We start from the raw sequence: 13082 nt of genomic DNA, 5'->3' as shown, positions 1-13082 counted from the left end.
AGACCCCTCTGGGGACCCCTCCTTCCCACATGCCACCCACCTGCCCCTCCCTCCCGCCCTCCACGAGCCACATTTCTCTCCCACCAACCCCACAGTCTAGGAGAGTACAACCGATGGGATGGTAAGAGGCCATGGAGAAGAAAGAGTATCCCCATGGCCCTTCACAGCTCATCACCCCTGCATGTAACCCCCATGCCTCTGCCAGGTCTGTGCAACCCCATTTTCCTGACATAGTCGTGCTCGCTCAGGCTTCCCTGAACCTCCCAGCCTCCTCAAATACACCAAACCCTGTCCTGTCTCCCAGCCTTTCGTATCAGCTGTTCCCTCTGCTGAGAACACCCTTCCCCCTGAAAACTGAGACCCAGACCGAATTTTCCCTGCTCTTCAAGGGTCTTTTCCCCCTCCAGGCCATTGAGGATCCCAGGAGAACTGCCCAGGCCTTCAGTAGGGCGTGGATCGCACCCCCCACCCCCCACGCCCGAAACCCCCAGGATCTGCACCAGGCAGTGCTCTCTCCCTGCAGCTGGGCCCAGCCTGGAGCTGAGCAGCACAGTAGGTCCTTAGTGGGTGTGGGAGGGAGGCTGGGGAAAGGAGGGGGGAGAGAGGAGATGGGGTAAAGAGGGAGGGAGGGAAGAAGGGAGGGGAGAGGAGAGGAGGAGGGCGAATGGAGGAGGAAAAGAGGAAGGGGGGAGGGCAGGAAGAGAGGAAGAAAGAGGAAGGGAGGGAGAGAAGCAGGAAGGAAGGAGGGGGGAGGGTGGGAGGAAGAGGAGGAAAGACGGAGGGAGGGAGACAGCCAGCTGCTCCTCTCCCCACAGTCACCTTGTGGGGGCCCCTTTCCTCAGCCCGGAGGAGGCCCCGGGCCAGCTGGGCAGGAGGCAGCTCTCACCCCCGCACCCCTGGATGCCAGTACCCCCCCCCCGCCCCTCCCGCGCTTCCTCCCCACCGACCCCCTCCTGCCCCCAAGGCGAGCACCACGCCTGACTCCAGATTCTCCCCGAGTCGGCATTTTCCTTCCCAGGCTGGGGCACAGGCGCAGTCCGGGGAGCCAGCACACCTGCAGCGCCTGTGCTGACACATGGCTTTTCAGCAAAGAACACAAAACAAGCCGGGATGGGGCCGGGGACGGGGGCTCTGGCGTTGCACTGACGGTGGCCCCCACTGAGGACTCGGGGGCTCTTCTCCAGCGGCCCCCATCTACCCCCACGTCTCCCCCTGCCCCTCGGGCCCACGGAAAGGGGTGCAGATGTTGGGGGCACGGGTGCTGGCAGGAACAGGCGGACAGAGTGACGGGGTGCACAGGAAAGAAGCCCTGGGCCCCCTGCCCTGGACAGACAGCAGGACAGCCCCTTTCCCCAAACCCTGAAAACGGACCTTCCAGAAATCTGCACACACACACACACACACAAAAAAAAAAAAAAAAAAAAAAGGCAAGCAAAAATCAGCAGCACTAGAACAATTTGACAAAATAAAATGCCCTTTTAAGAACATTCTATTAGCCTGCCGGTCCCTCTGTGGATGATTTATTTGGGTTTTGTTTCTGCTAAAGCAAAGTTGGTGTCATATCTTCCTTGAAGAGATGAGAGAAAGCTTAGTTCCAGCAGCTCTGGGAGGAAAAAAAGAAAAAGAACTACAAGTCTGCAGCCAGCATGCCCTGCCAGACCTTCAAACCTCAACCCCAATCAACAAGGATGAGAGTAACAGGGAGCCATAGCAGCCCTTACTTACTGAGCAGTTAGAACCTGCCAGAGGCAAGAGCCAGACACTTCAGTCATTGATCCCTCCCCACCCCCAATATCCCAGCAGGAGGCTCTTAGTCTCATTTTACAGAGGGCAGCTCAGAGAAGTGAACTAACCTGCCCAAGGTCACACGCGAGTAAGAGATGACTCAGGATATAAACTCAGCCCACGCCCTGATTCTGAATGTTCTTGTCTTGTTCACTTTCCCTCTGTAAATAGTCCGTTGTTGGGCATTGTCCAAGATAAGTCTAGGGATAAGGGCGTAACAGGAGTTAGGAAGGCTGGGGGGAAACCCAGGTGGAAAAAGAAACGAACCCCGGAGACCGGGTTGGGACGATCGAGGTGATCACTGCCTTCCTATGTGTCTGATCCCAGCTCCCTTTGGACCTCGCCAAAGCATAGCCCTGTGACTCTCAGTCACCCTGGGCCTGATTGGGAAATGGGGGTGGGCACAAAGCTAGCAAATAACTGCCCGTGGACCAGAACCCATGAGGTCAGGACCCACGTGAAGTCAGAGCGAAGCAGGGCCCGGGGACCGTGGTAGGGCAAGAGACCAGCTCAGGCCTCCCCAAATGGACGCAGGGTCAGGAGGAGGTTGTGACAGCCACCAGGAACTGCCACTCAAGATTCAGTGGTAGTGTGGACAACTGGCCGCCTCCAGACCTCAGCAGGGTCAGCAGCCGTGGGTCCCAGCTGGGCCAGTCTTCCCCCATGAAATCCTGGCACCTTTGGGCTAAGACAATGACAATTTCCTTTAGATTGTATACATGTTGCCTGGAACGGGGTGTCATAATAACCCCAGAATAGAAATAAATTTGATTTCCTGTGTCATCAGTGATCTATTGGTAATGACTGCCTAGAGCAGGGACCAGAAAGGGCCTAGGGAGCCGCCCATCAATTAGTGAGGTCTGCCAGGGACAGAGAGGAGGACTAGACAATGGCCAGCCCGGTGTCAGTCCACTCTTGTCCGTTAACTTATCAGAGGGAAGGAAGGAGAGGGGCGCTCTGGACAGACGGAGCAGGAAGGTGTCTATGACCAGCCAGAGCCACGCGGTGGCTGAAGCATGACTCCTGAGTCCCTGTGTCATAGTGTCACTGGCGTGCCCAATAGTCCCTTCACAGAATCCTTTGCTGTTTAAAAACAGTCAGAATTCATTTTTCCAGGGCGCCTGGGTGGCTGAGTCGCTGAAGCGTCCGACTTCGGCTCAGGTCATGATCTCGCGGTCCGTGAGTTCGAGCCCCGCGTCGGGCTCTGTGCTGACGGCTCAGAGCCTGGAGCCTGTTTCGGATTCTGTGTCTCCCTCTCTCTCTGTCCCTCCCCTGCTCGTGCTCTGTCTCTGTCTCTCTCTGTCTCTCAAAAATGAATAAACATTTAAAAAAATTCATTTTCCCCTGCCTGAACTCTAACACGCACTGCCAGCTTCCTTCACACCTTCAGGACCCCGTCATCACAAGAACACAGGCAGCCAGATGAGGGGGTCTTATTAAGGGTCTATGGGTAAGGGAACCCCTGTAGAACAAGGAACAATTTCAAATCTGCTGCTGGACATGATGCTTGCTGAGAGCAGATTCCCTCCTGCTCACATCGGCCTTCGACTCTGCTACATGGAACATCTCCCTTCTCTTCCCCGTGTGGCTTCCTGAGAAGCTCAGGGTTCTACCCGTGCTGAGCAGATAATCCTCTTTTCTCTGCCCTCACCCCTCCGGACCCGCCCAGGTGAGGCCCTCACTTGTCTCCACCACAAGGACCCATTCAGTGCTCTGTCCACCGCAAAAGAGGCTCACGATTGAGGTGCAGGCGCCCCCTTCCCTAGAACACGGAAGTGCAGCTGTGTTATTTCTGGACAGCTTCCTCTTTCCTGCCTGCCACACTAGCCTGTCCCCTGATCGCCAATCGTAACTATTCTGATTACTGAGCATGGAGAAGGTGGCCCAGAAGTGACCCCTGTCCCCAAATCTCCTCTCTCCACAGTGTACTCAGAGTGCTTTACCTAGTGCGGATGCCTGGGCCCCGTTCCCAGAGATCCTGATTCGAGTGCTTAGGGTGGGGACCTGGCCTGGGTGCCGCCTGCGAAGTCACAGCGGAGAGCCTTGGCTCCACACTGTCATTGTCACTCAAAGCTAGAGGGCCGTGGCGGAGATGGCTTTGCGTGCCCCAGAACCCAGTGCCTCTAACTGGAGGGCATCCAAGTAGACTGCCTTTTCCCGTCACCCTTGCAATTGGCCAAGTCACTGAATCCTGGTGGAATGGTAATGGAAAAGACCTGCACATCCAAACCTGGCCCATAAAAACCTCTGTGCTCTACACCCTCGTGTCACTGTTTGCCAAGGTTCTCAGAGATGACGGCCCTACTGTGCGGGAGGGCTGGGTCCCCCCCATCACCTCGTGGAAAGCCACCTGCCAACACCCAGGTGGGATCCATGGGAGAATTAAGCGTCTGTGCTGGTAAGTGCCTGACATCGGGAAGGTTATCTGTTATGGGATCTGGAATTACTTTCACTCATGTTAAGGTAATTTCCTGTCTGGAGTATGTGCTAGGGGACTGGGCCCGGATTGTCATTGGCTCAGTGGGAGATATTTGGAAGCTCCTTGGCTGGGTTCAGAGCCTACATCTCTAGATTCTCATCCCGACACTCTGCTCCATTAGTGGGAACTCAGACGTGGAGCATGAGGGCTGGCCTGGACACCTGCATCCACCGGCCTAGACCACCTTTCAGATGTTTTCTGAAGCTTCCGGCCCCTCCTACCCATGACCTTCCAACCACAATGGCACTCCCCTAGCTCCCTGGACTCAAGTTCTCTCATGCCCCAGGGCCTTTGCACACACTGTTCCTTCTACTTAGGACTCTCTTATCCACACTCTTCCCATGGCTGCCACCTCATGCCTCAGGTGTCAGCTCAATGCCACCTCCTTAGAGAAGCCTCCTCTCCCATCTTGTCTCAGCTGACACCCCCACTCCTTTATCTGTATATCAGCACCATATTTATTTTCTTTTTTTTTTTTTTTTTTCTTTTTTTTTTTTATTTTTTTTTAAATTTTTTTTTTTTTCAATGTTTATTTATTTTTGGGACAGAGAGAGACACAGAGCATGAACGGGGGAGGGGCAGAGAGAGAGGGAGACACAGAATCGGAAACAGGCTCCAGGCTCTGAGCCATCAGCCCAGAGCCCGACGCGGGGCTCGAACTCACAGACCGCGAGATCGTGACCTGGCTGAAGTCGGACGCTTAACCGACTGCGCCACCCAGGCGCCCCCATATTTATTTTCTTTAGGACACTGATCTCAGGCTCTAATCACACATTTCTTTGTTTTCTTGCTCACAGCCTACCTTTCCCAATAGACTAGACTGTCCTCAAGGAGGGAGAAAAAAAGGGAGAGATCTTTTCCTCTTGTGACAAGCACAGTGCCTGGCATAGAGTAACGTGGTCGATAACTACTTATTAAATGAACGTCCCAAAGTCAGCCTAGGGATTCAGGCTTTGCAATGCCTGCTCCCAGTTCTGGAACTCCCGATGAAGCTACGAGATCAAGACCACAGCCAACCCCCCACTGGAGAAGGCACCAAGGCCAGAAGCAAGGTTTTAGAGCCGAGGCAGACCCAGGACCAGTGCAGCGCACATCTCTGGGGAGTGAAGGTAACATCACTGACCATGCGAAGGTGTCCCTGGGGCCACACAGGGCACAGCCTGTGTAACCCCCAGCTCCAGCTGGGGCCAGGCAGCGCGAGTAGATACTCCCAGACAGATCACTGACACGCAGTGCTCCGGAAATCTTTGTTCACCCCTTTCCTCAAATAGAATCTTCCGTGAAAACCAATTCATAAAGATGAAGCTGCTCCTGCTGAATAGAATAGTCTGCCAAGCCTGCCCCGGTGGACTTCAGAACACTTGAGGGTGAGGAGAAAGGAAGCGAGGTACCATGGACAGGGCACATACCTCGTTTCCCCACAGGCTGGGTTGGGTGTCTGGAGACCCTAAGAGGAGACCGTCCCTGCCTTGGGCACAAGACAGGAAGCAGGAACTCCTTCTCAGACCACTCCCAGACCTGATGCACCCAGCCCTCTCCTCCCCTCCCCAAGCCAACCCCAGAGGCCAAATGCTTGCGTTGCCTCCAGCATGTCCTAGGCCACTTTGCCCACTCTTACCCTCACTGGATCTCAGAAGGGCAGAATTTGCAGGAAGCTACTGGGAATAAAGGAGAATGGCCCACAGGACAACTAAATACTAAATTCACAGTTCTTCACTCTCATCGCCATCATCCCCATCACCATCATCCCCATCATCTCCATCATCCCCATCCTCCCCATCATCTCCATCATCACCATCCTCCCCATCACCCTCATCCCCCTCATCACCCTCACCATCGTCACCATTTTCAGTATCAACATGGTCGTCCTTGTTTCTGCAGTCAATGCAAATTTCTCTCTCCCTAAGTTCTCTTTGGGGGCATTTGATGTTTCTCTGTCGTTCCCCACAATATAAAAGATATTCACATTTGTGAACCATGGCTCTCTCTCTTCTCTTGAGAGGATTCCGCTTAACTCTGAGATCGTATCCTTTCCCAGTTCTTGCTATTAAAATATCCTTTCTTTTATAAACCGATAATGATAATGATACTCCCCTCCTCTACCTCAGGGCCTTTCCCTTCTCGGCGCTCCCACAGGACAGGGGTCCAGCACAGGTCACCTACCTCTGTCCGGTACTCCCAGCCTGGAAAGCCCTGCGCTGTGACAGGCCCGTGATTATGTGCTGGGTAGCTCAGGGGGCAGAATCGGTGCATCTTCCCTTAACGAGCAACACATCCAATCTAAGAATGGGAGGAAGAGAGGGCACAGGATGCTGCGTCTCCTGCTAAAAACTGTAGAGAGGTGCCAGAAAGCAATGACCGAGTAACCATACCACAGCATGGCCCAGGAGTGGCAGAGAGGTGTTTGAGGACGTAGCAACTGCTTCAGGATGCTCGGGGGAAGGAGGTAATACCTGAGCCCAGCTCCCGAGGGTTCTGTAGAAGCATGTCCAGGTAAGCAGGGAGTTCTAGGAAGAGGGAACAACCTTAGCAGTGGCCTAGAGGCACAAAAAACCATGTGGAGTTGATGTCCCACTGCTGGCCAGGCTAGGCTGGCTGCCAGGGAAGGAGCTGGGCCTCTCCTGATTCTCAGGCCCGGAGGCCATCTGAGTGCAGTGCGGAGGAAGGAGGGACTAACCTTATGAAATGGGTCTTGAGGCACACAAAAAGGTTAAATGACCTCCCAAGACATCGCAGGCAGCAAGTGGAAGAGCCAGGGTTTGAACCCAGACACTTGGGGGGCAGGGGGGTGGGGAGGGTGTCTCACTCTTAACCCTAAGCATCATACTGGTTAGCAACAGGGGTGGTTCTCGACCCTGAGCCACCATTACAACAAGTGCTATGGTGGACTGAGCCCAGGGGGTCATGGAAATACAGAGGAGAGGCCCCTGTGTCAGTCACATTTCTGCTGCATCGACGCCAAGACACAGCCCCGTATGTCCGTGGCACATAACAACACTCAGAGATCTGCGGTCAGCGAGGTTGGCTTTGCTCCTGACTACAGGCTCCTTGAGGCTCACAGTCTGGGACCAGTGAAAAACTGGAACATCCTCCTCTCATGGCAAACAGCAGGTGCACACAAGGGGTAAGCAGGATATTCTGTACCACAGTCCTGAAGCTCAGCTCCATTTCGAGTGCCCACGGTCCCCTTCCCCTACTCCCAGGCGCTTTGTCTACTCAGCGACTGACTTCCCCGTAGCCGCCCAATTCCTCCTAATATGCTCTGTGCTCTGCAAAGACCATCTACACCCTTAACCCAGATCGTCCCTTCTTGCCCCTCCCACCGACCCCACCCTTCTCCCTAAACTAAAATCCTGCCCCCAAGGCAACCTCAGGAGAAACCACTGCCCAGTAGGCTGGCTCTGCTAAATGAAATCCCAGGTCTGGGTGACAGAAACAAGAGAACACAGTTTTACTTTTATTTTATTTTTTTTTTTTATTTAAGTTTATTCATTTTGAGAGAGACAGAGACAGTGCAAGTGGGGGACGGGCAGAGAGGGAGGGAGAGAGAGAGAGAATCCCAAGCGGGCTCTGCGCTGTCAGCACAGGGCCCGATGCAGGGATCGAACCCACAAACCGTGAGCTCATGACCTGAGCCGAAACCAAGAGTCGGAACGCCTAACCGACTGAGCCACCCAGGCGCCCCAAGAAAATACCGTTTTATGCATCACACAGCACCCAAGGCTGTCTCCAGCATCCCAAACTCTGAACCGTAGGCTGGCCCCACCCACACATCCTGACCCTGGTTCCCAAGCCCCAAGAGTCAGTCCTTCCCAGAATTAGGGTTCCGGGACAGGGGAGGGGGGTGCAGAGAGCCAAGAAGCCACTCAAGAAAACATCAGGTGGGAAACTTCTCCATTTGGGTACAAAGGGAGGAGGGGACAGCGGAGGAATGGACCTGCTGGCTTCCCGGGTTCTTAATTTGAGCCTCCAAAAGAGAAATAATAACAACAATAACCATCCGTGCTGCAGCCACAGCATTTCCCGCCCGTTAAGGCGTCCGAGAAAGTGCTGACGGGGGCGGCTGACAAGCCGTGTGCATTGTAATTCACACCATAACAGCATCTCCAGGGCTCATGGATTTCTCATTGAAAAATTATGTGATGTCTTTTTGGAAACCCAATACTGAGTTATTGATATCGCGAAGGCAGCGGGCTCACCGCTTCCAGCTTATTAGCTTTATACTTTCTGAAGGACTTTTTTTTCCTCCCCCCTCTCATTTTCAACTCAGTTTTTTTCCTTTTCGGTGGAAATCGGGTCACTGTGCCTGCGCGAGGGTCGGTGAGCTGTGCGCCTGGGGAGCGGGGCTTCTGTGCACCCGGGAGAGATGGCCTCATACCCGAGTAGCCACGCGGATATTTGTGTATGTGCCCGTATAGGTGCAGGAGCGTGTGCAGGTGTGTGGCTGGGGATATATACAGGTAAACACGTATGTGGGTGCGTGTGTCCATGTATCTTTCCATCCGCACAGCCACGTGAAGGTGGGTGTGTCCGTGTGTCTGTCTACATATCTGTGTGAACCCGTCTTCCCGCGCGTGTTCATATATGTAGACGTGTCTTTGTGTCCCCGCCGGCCCTTGGGTCTCCACATGCGTTGCTGAGAAGCAGAATTGCCCTGTTGGTGAGAACCCGGGTTCCAGGGTCACAAAGCCCGGGGACCCATACTAGCTTTGCCCCTCGCGTTGTGTGACCGCGGGCCGTTTTCCTAACCTCTCCGGGTCTCAATTCCTCATCTGCAAAGTGAGGATACTATAGCCTTAAGGAACAGAGCTGTCAGGAGTATTACGTGGGCTGGTGTGAATAAAGCGTGCAGCATGGAGCCCCCTGAGCCCAGCTCAGTCCACTCGGGTCATTACACGGCGACTTTCAGTATGTGTCAGACATGGTGGCCCCACACCAAGAAATGGAAAGTCCTACTACCGGCTCTTAACCCGCCTGAGCTCCGGGTTGCCGTCTGAACCCGTGTCATGCCTGGAACCTCCACGCAGGGCCTCTGCAAAGGGACCTCGGTGGAGCCGACATCCTTAGTTTGCTTTCAACCGTACTGCTGGGTGTGGGACACGCCCCCCGGTCTGTGGAGGGGTGCAAAGGTGAATCAGACAGCGTGCCTCTGCCCAGGAGCTTTAGCCTAGAAGGGCATGGTGGGTGAAAGGTCTAGAATGAAATACGCATGGTCCCTAAGGTGCCCTGAGGTCCCACAGAAGAAGCCTTCACCCCACATCAGGAGTGCAATATCTTTGTTCAAGTGCTGGCTCTCCAGGTGGGCCTCGGGGAACGAAAGCAGGAAAACCATAGGAGCCCAGGGAGGAGGGGCTTGGGTGTCCCCCTCAAAGCCCTCTCTGCTCCCTTGAAGGTGAGCAGATTCTGGGCCCTCAAGGGCAGGTGGTGAGAATCCCAACTTAAGGAGTCTGGTTGAGGATATGTCTGAGTGTCAAGATGTACGCGGCCCAGAAAGGAGGAGGAAGATTCATTCTACATAACTGGCGATGGGTTTCTCATCAGTCCGGTGAGGAGCCAGTCCAGTTCAACCCAGGAAGGTGAAGACGTGTGGCATTCGACGGCTGCCCTCAGGGGCACAGAGTCCGCAAAACCTGTCGCCGATTGCGTACCGACAGCACACTTCAATTCCCATTTCAAGTGCTCAGTAGCCACGTGTGGCCAACGGCTACCATATTGGACAGCGCAACTCTAGACTTCCAAAAACGCCGAGGCCTGTCTGCCATGGTCCCCGGCAACTTCTCTAGGCCGCCCCAAAGTGCCAAGCGCCAACGTGGGGAGTTGGCACCACCCAGGGGTAAGGGCGGACCGAGCTGCCCTCCCGGAAGGGGGGCACATACCTCTCCTTTCCTCCTGCCGAGGCTGCAGCAGCCAGGCAAGACCCAAGTTCAAGCCTCAGTGCCAGGGCAGCGGGTGGAGCAGCAGAGCATCAGGGCTGGCGGCAGAGGCAGGCCTGGTGGGCAAGGGCAGGGGAGGACAGCGGCGGGCAGGAGGGGAGAGCTGACCGCCTGGACCAGACAGCAGCAGAATCCAGTGCCTGGGGCGGCATTTGTGGGGCTGGAAGGAGGAGGAGGAGGGAGAGGTGTGGGGAAGGGAGACGTGCAGGAAAAGGTAAAAACCTACCGAGGGCCCAGCTGCATCCAGCCTACCTCATCTGCTCCCCCGGCATCTCCGTGAGTCTGCCATTTGCAACTGAGGGGAGTGTTGGGGCCCCTTTGGGGTCTTCCGTGACCGGAGGACATCACCTGCATGGGAGGCTGGGGACGCATCCTGCCGACGGAACCAGACCCACCGTCCCGCTCATGACGCCGAAGGCGCGTGCACCCTGCTTAGCGACGCTTTGACGGGGATGGGTTGGCTTCATTTTACGGGACTGGGGCTCGAAGAGGGCAGGTGAGCTCCGGGCACAGGGAAATGCTCAGTAGACGTGGAACTGATGAGCAAAAATGACCTGGACACTTGCTTGACCCCTTGGGACAACGCTGTGCCCCATCCCTGGTCACCTCCCCAGGGACCCGGGCATCCAGAAGACACCTGGACCTCCTCTACAGTAATGACCTTCATCCCCACCCCATGATCACAAGGAGCCCCCAAGCCCCTTTTTCTGTCTATACCCCTCCTCCCTCCTAAGGGTAAAGGGGGTGGAAGAAAGAAGTTCTCAACCGGGAATCAGAAAATCTGAGCTCAAATCCCAGCTCCTTGGTTGGGCAGCCTTGGGAAAAGCCATCCATCCTTCCAATCATGCCTTCATGCTTTCATTCATTCATTCATTCGTTCACTGCATACATTCACATGGCTAAGAGCAAGTGCTCTGGCGGGAGACGGCCCCAGTTTGGTCCCTGCTATGCCGCTTCCTAGCTGGGTGAACTTGAGAAAGTTCCCTAACCTCTCTGGGCCAGTGTGTCCTCTCTTATAAAACAGGGAGACCTACGTCCTCACTGCATGGGAGCGAGGGTTAAATCCGATGCTCCGCATCATGCTTTTAGCCCGGGGTCCATCCATCAGCCTGCCAGTCAAAGGTTCTGGGGGCGGGGGGGGGGGGGAGTCTACGGGATAGGAAGGTCAGTGCCCGCCCATTCTGTCCCTCCTCCCTCCCCTGCCCTGATTGTCACCCAGACACCCTGTGCATCACCGGATGGACCTCCATTGCCTCAAGTCCAAATAGGACCAACGGCAAAAGTGGAAATCAGGCTCTTTGACAAGAACTCGAGACAGACGTGTTGGAGTCAGGAAGCCAACAGGACCCCAAACTCACAAGTGTGGTCAACCCTTCAGGATGGACGGCCAGACCATACTCTGCCCACCTCCACTCAGAACCCAAGAGGGACGGAGCCCCATAGAGAGACCAGGGCCACCTCCTCCAGCCCGCCCACCAGGATCTCAGCCCCAGGGCTTACTTCCCAGGCTGGGGCGGTCAACACCCTCCAACATCCCAGAATCAACGGCCGCACCTACACACCTACACTGTGGAAACATAACACAAACACCAATATGGAAAAAGAAAAATGTCCTTTTTATTGGATTCCTGCTGATACCCCAGATGGGAGCGCACACGCACGCACACACACACACACACACACACACACACACATTTTTCTTTTTTTGTCTCCCAGAGAAAGAGAAAGGCCCCAAGCATTCCGTTCCGAACCCTTTCCAAGAAAAAGGTGTTGTGTGCTGTGCCCCAGTAGGTCTGTGTGACTGAGTTAAAATGCATTCTTTTTTTTTTTATTAGATGAATTGCATCATTAAATTACATTATAAAAGCTAAAAATGCACCATTAATTTTCAAAAACAATAGTAAATACATCTCATTTCTAATACATGATTCTGCATTTAATTTTTGCCCGGGGCCTTGCCTTTTTTTTTTTTTCCCAGCCTCACTGTCTCCCTTTATGCAGACTATATAAATGGAACTAAATTGCCAAAGAAATTTTTGCCAAATGTCCGTAATGTGAAAATAAATGAATTTCTAATTGGCTGTTGCAAAAAGAAAAATTACTTTTTGATCTCAGCTCAGCCAAGCAAAAATCTACCTAGCTTGGGTAATAAGAGGCAAAGCACATGGCCAGCGACGAGCAGAGAGACAAAAGGCCAGCAAAGTGGCTCTCAGAGTGGCCTTTCTTCTCTCTCCTCCCTGGCTTCTTCCTGCCCCCCAGGAGTCCAGCTCTCTGCCCTCCAGGGGCCCCTGGGCCACGTAAAAGGCAGCCTTTCAGGGCAGTCTGCTCCTTTGCTGGCCCTGCAACCCAGAATAAGCCACTTGGCCTCTCTCAACCTCCAGTTCCTCGTTTGTAGAATAATAACCATGTCTGCCCTTCTGTGGGCTCGTCTGGAAGTGTCAGGGGTTAATGGTGCTCCCCCCCCCCCCCCCCCCCGCTCCGAATTGCCCTAACCCTCCATATCTCACAAGGTGACCTTGTTTGGAGGTGGGGGGTCTTTGCAGAGGTAGTCAAGGTCAAATGAGGCCGCTAGGGTCGGTCCTAATCCAATAGACAGTGTCCCCATGAGGACAGGAAATCTGGACCCCGACGACAGGCACAGAGAGGGAAGGCCACGGGAGCAAAGTGAGAAGGCGGCAATTCACACACCAAGGAGAGAGAAGGAAACGACCCTACCAACACCTTGATTTTGACCCGCTGTGAGAAAGTAAGTGTCTGTGATGCGAGCCACTCCCTCCGGGTCCTTCCTTACAACTGTCGCAGACACACAGCAGCAAGCGTAGCCTCTGCCGTCGTCCCAGGGCCGTCCCGCCCCAAGGCCCAAAGGAGGACGGGGGACTGGGGAC

The sequence above is a fragment of the Puma concolor genome, chromosome A3 (assembly GCF_028749965.1).
Source record: "Puma concolor isolate L17-30 chromosome A3, mPumCon1.1.hap2, whole genome shotgun sequence".
NCBI classification, from domain to species: Eukaryota; Metazoa; Chordata; class Mammalia; order Carnivora; family Felidae; genus Puma; species Puma concolor.
The sequence above is the reverse complement of the archived record's forward strand: the minus strand, read 5'-3'. Positions refer to the sequence as shown.